Raw genomic sequence first — 6027 nt, 5'->3', positions numbered from 1 at the left:
GCGGCCTGCAGCACAGGCTGTTCATCAAGCTTACAGGACTACAGCTATCCCGGAGAGGAAAAGCTGGTGCCTATAAATTGTGAAAGGGAGACTTTTATTGTCCCTGGTTGACGCTCAATGTCTCTGCCCCTGATGATGTGTTGTTGCAGACTCTAGGCCTGGCCATCCCTCCCAGCTTATACAAGGGATCCAGAGATAAATTAGATTTTCTTCCAACAGACAAGAAATGGCCAATGTTTTGAAATACAGAACATGTGAACTGTGGACATATCTGTTGTATCTGCATACTTCAGTGCTATGAGGCAAGCAAAGGGGAACACAATGTGTATTGTGTTTAACACTTATTAACAGACGCATGTGCGCGCACACACACACACACACACACACACACACACACAAACACCTACATAAAGGTTCTTCTCAGTAATTTAAAGGTGTGCCCTTTTACACCCTTGGTGCACTGCACCACTGTTACATGAATGCAGCACTGAAACGTTACACTGCAGTGTCTGCAGTCTTTTACTGCATGGAGTAAAGGCCTAAACCTTGTTACAGAGCCCTTTTGAGAGCTTTTTAAAAAGAGATGGGTAAAGTGCATTACAGAACAAACAGCATAAACACCTCAGTTAATTGACCAGTCAACCAAACAGTCAATATGAAACTTGGACATAATAACATTTGAAAAAGCATTTCAGGAACACAGCAACCTATGAATGGGAAGAGATGACACTTTCAGCTGACAGTTAAAAGTGAAATGCCAAAAATAGTCAAAGGTGTGGACTTATATACCATAGCTAAAGAACATATTATTAGGAAGACTACCTTTGAAACCATACTTGCAGTTTCTCTCTTTAGCAGTGTTAAAGCAAATAAGAAAAATACTGAAGTAAACTGGGATTATAAGATTTAGAAAACCCACCTGTTAGCTAGTTATCTAGCTTTTATCAGCAACGCTGGGGCAAAAATGTGTACTTCATGTTTTAAGTTTCAGTTCTTTTTGCCTTTTTTACTTCTTGACATTATGCAAGTGCATTCAAAAGAATGTGTTGCATTAGAATGATGGCTATATTTACAAATGCCATAGTAATGTAGTTAAATAATTAGTTTTTTTACATCTTTTAAATGATCAATGTTTTATGTCTCCTTTAATGTTAAATATATTTCTGAAGTTCTGGATGACCTCCACTCCAGGGCTTTTTATGTCTTCATATCTGGCCAGTTTGCATACATTAAAAGCTTTAACTGTGAAAACTTTTGAGTTTATCTATGATATCTGGTACATTCAGCCCTTTAGGCCTTTCCCATATCAAGCAGATAAAATGCTTGGTCATTTCAAGGTCTGTAAACTTCATTGGTCATAGTTTTCTATAACACTGATACTGTGCAAAATATCAAGTACAGTAAGCCTTATTCACCGATGGCTCCTATTAACAAAAGACCACCAAATTAAAAACAAATTCTTCAGTACTGAGCACATTTCAACAAAAAATGACCCATGGGTTCCATTTTCTCTTTAACCAATTTTTGCTGTCTTTTCAAAGTGGACACAAGTGCAAAGCAGGGATCTCTTCATGTGCTGCTGGGAAAAAAAAGAAAAATTGCTTCAATAAGATTTTTCCACTTCTCATTGTGATACAATTTCTGTCTTCCCACCGTTTTCACTTGTTATTTTGGAAATTGAATTCCAGGTAATGAACACTTGAATATCTTTATCACATATATTCAGGGTAAGGCACCCAGGCCTCCCTGCACAGCTCACTGAATATCTCAGCACAGCTTGATGCAGACTGATTCTGCTTGTGCTCTCAGAGATGCTGCCCTGTCTGCTGCCCAGTGAGCTTACAGGCCATGGCCTCACAGAGAGGAGGGAGCCACACTGCATACACCCTTGAGGCAGGAGTGATTGAATTGAAGAAAAAATCAATTGGAAGCTGTTTGTTTTCAGATATTATGGCTTCATCCATCAATCTCAGAGCAGAGCCTGCAGTCTCTGTTTCACCTCAGAGGAGGAAAATAAACATCCCAATAGCCACTGTGGCACTTTATTCCCTCAACACACCACCCCACATATTTAATTACTGTGTATTTATCTTATTCTTCTAAATTTGGAATTACACATATTTAGACAAATATTTCCATTATCTGTCTTTCATACTTGCTCAGGTTTACAGTATTGCTGACATTTACTTAATTCAAGTGGGGATATATGATTACCAGATATTTGTTTCCACAAAAGAATGAACTGATTTTACATTTATTCCCATAAAAGGACATGCTATGTAAGTATTAAACTATGCTTTTATCAGATTTCCTACATGAACAAGCAATTTTGTAATTTTTCATTACACAGCTTGTCCAAAAGAGAGGATTCAACCGTCTGTGAGAGCAAACCCTACTGGGTTCAGCTAAACCAAACAATTTACATTTAGCTGGCAAATTTAAGAGTAAGACATACTTCAAAAATAAATGTCAAAATCCTCCAAGCCTACATGTTATCTATTAAATTAAATGGTGTGTGAAGCCAGAAGGACCGCAACATGATTCATCGAGAAGGACGTGCTGGCTGATATGAAGTGGAAAAAATACACTGATGAAGTTTGTGTTTCTAAATGAGACACAGTGGCATAAAAGTGATCTGTCATTGTGAGGCCTTAAACAACATTGCAATGCATGGCATTGCTGTTGCACCCTTGGGCAAGGTACTTAACCCACACTTGCCTTAGTAAATATCCAGCTGTAAAAACGGATAAAATTGTAAGCTTTGTATTTGCCTCTGTATGTGAATGTCTGCTAAATGACAATAATGTAATATAATGTAGAAATGAGAGGCCAACACATCCAGATATAAATTCCAAGTGGTGGTTATTACACGTTTTGGAACTTAACACTGTGGAACTTCATTTGATGAAATTATCTCACACACTCATAGCCCTTTCAAACCATTCATAATTTATTCATATGGCAGGGACTTATCTTAGGCATAATGAAAGGGTTTCAAGTATCATAAATCAAAATACTTAAGTCTCAACACACTTTTTTTTTCTTTGACCATCGTAAAGCAGCAGTTACAACCTAATTTCAATTCCCAGATATACATTATCTCCTCAGTAAACAGCTGTGGCCATTTGCCCTGCACTCGACCCTCTCTACTATAGATACTCTCTAATGAAGTACTGCCAGTCATTCAACAACATGCACAGTTAAAGTTGTTTTTAACTTAAAGCGACTCTTTGTCTGATGAGATTCACCACTGGATTAAACCAGCACTTGTCTTTGTCTTATCTTTAATTACTTTTTGTGATCACGGCTCTTGCCAAGTGTTTGTGAAGAAACAAGCAACATATTCTTTTAATTGTGAGTCAATTTTAAGGACGGTAACTGCAGTCTCAGAAAACAAGATCAGCTAAGAAACGCAATCCACATTTTACGTATTTATGTATTTTCTCATTTGAAGCCTTCATGTAGAGACATACAGCTTTTTGCACAGTTCACGTTCTGTTACACACTTGTCCTACCGAATTATGATAGTTGCTGTTGAGGTGAAGTATGTTGCTAAAGGACACAGCAGAAGTATTCTTCCTGAAACCTGTAATTTGTGGGTGATAGAGTGAGTTCCACAAAGCTGTGTTGTCTTACTGTAACACATTTTCATTTTAAATGTGTGCTTGTCTCAGTACCATTTGCCCCATTCAGAGCTGACTGCCTGCCAAGGCAAATCAGCTCATTTGGGGTTCAGGATGCCACCTATCCTTTGGAGCAACTCACTAAAGACAAACCTTGAATGATATAATATGATGAAGAGCACAGAGTCTCTGGCATACATTGACACATCCATGATAGTTTGCTTCCAAACCAACAAGATCAATTTGCAACATGAGTGAAAGGACTGAAGCCAACAAACCTTGAAGATTTTGAAAAGCAGAAGAAAACTCAGACCACAATGTGCCACAGACTCAAAAAAAAAAACTAAATTTCATAACTTTTAAATAACCTGCTCCTACCCTTCCAGACCTCTTCATCATGAAACTGTCTGTTGTTGCTTTTCATGGTTCACTGATGACAATCTGAAAAGCTGTTAAAACCCATTCCTTTGACTTGCTGGGATGTTTCAATTTAGTTAACATACCACACCCATGAAATCATTCCCCTATCTGAAAGTAATCACCATGACTTGTACATCAAATTAAACAATGCCCTGAGGAGTCTGTTATGATGTCTCCAACAGCATAACCCTGTTACTGTATACCAGCAACTTATTTTGCCTCCTACTTCTCCTTAGACAAGATCTCTCTGTTACCTGGACCACTGTTTTGACACATTATGGGAGACTAGCAGTTCACTGGCTAAAACCATTTAGCACAGGTAAAATGTGCCATTCACTACAGTGAATGTGAGACAGCGATGTGTCATAGTAAAAACATTACTAGCTTTGCAGATAGTGACACAGGTTAGACATATAATGAGGGACAGAGTTTTACTGCCACAAATTTTCAGAAATACCACTGAAATCACACAAAGACCTGATCAGAGTTGATTCTTTAAATTTTTAAAGTTAATCATTGGTTGAAAGTGTACACAAAGTGGTCACATTTTTCAAACACACAATAAGCAGGACTGGTTGACCCCTGGTAAATGCATGGTACATCCATCAAAACCCCTTTCAAGGGTTAACTTTCATTGGAGAGAATACTAGCTGCTTTCAAAGATGGTTAATTCCACTGATTTACATGACACAGACTAACCAGGATGGGACTTCAGGGGCTGAAAGGTATCAATGATCAAGCCTGTGAGAAAGCAAAAAACAACCATATATGCTTACTAACCTAAACATAAATACATCCTTGACATCAAAACAAAAAAAAAGCTGTGAGCTGGTGTGCGAGTTGACAAGCCTGAAAAGAACCACTTTGAAATACAGACTACAACTGAAGCAAAGGAATATAAACATTTGTTTAAGTTGTTTATTCACAGACACTGCTCACTGCTCGGCAGTGAAGCCAACACGTTTCATGCCAGCTGTATTCTGAGTGAGGTCCTGCAAACTAATGAAGAGATTTAAGGCTAATAATCATGCAGTATTCAGCTTTCTGGGCACTAAAATATTCATCCATTTTCACTGTCATTTAAGTCTGTCTAGGTTAAACACAGCTACAGACTAGGTTCAAAAGTTTATAATAACTGCTACGCATATATACAGCTTACAGTATTGTATTCTAAAACATTCATTAAACTGGTTATAGGTGGATGACCTGATCACAGTATGATGTAGTAACAGAACTCTGGCTGTGCCTACATGTAGTCAGAATTAAACATGATTAATGTGTTCATGACACAAAAGTGGATAGTACCAAACTCAGACACCAGTGTTCTTTTCTATATAAACATAACACACATATACACAAGCACATGCACAGTGCACACACACAAAAATATTGATATAACAAATGTACTACCAATGAAATCACCTTCATCAAAGCCTAGCCTTACATCTTAACCACTAACCAACAATTACTCCACATTTTCTCAATTTTGTAAAATTTTCAAAACTCATCTGACATTTTGACAGACAACAGCCACTGACTTTCCTAATCATTAGTGTTTCTTTTTATTGTCCTGTCAGTATTCAAGTATTGATGTTCTCCATTCTGTTTTTAATAAATTCATAGCTGTTGAATTATTGTATTATGCATTTCAGATCAGTGGTGCACATTATTGTTCACAGAAATCATTGCAAAGTTCAGTAAATGGGAATAGCGTAACAAATATTCATAGCAGAGCAAGTCAATCAAGAGGAATTACCGAGCATGATACAGCCGTACCAAGTACGGCTGTATCATACGCTGCATTTCTGGTGATACTTCATTTGATCCTAATGAAACAGTGACTTGATGACAGAGAAAATTCCATAATGACATAAAAATTCTCAACTCTGCCTGTCATTGTGACAGCTGAAAATATACCCTAGCAGAAATCCTTCCTTAGTACAGTCACCTGCACAGAAAACATAACTCAATGTACCGCAATGGT

This window comes from Megalops cyprinoides, chromosome 6 (assembly GCF_013368585.1).
Source record: "Megalops cyprinoides isolate fMegCyp1 chromosome 6, fMegCyp1.pri, whole genome shotgun sequence".
In the NCBI taxonomy this organism is placed as follows: Eukaryota; Metazoa; Chordata; class Actinopteri; order Elopiformes; family Megalopidae; genus Megalops; species Megalops cyprinoides.
Note: the sequence above shows the minus strand (reverse complement) of the source record.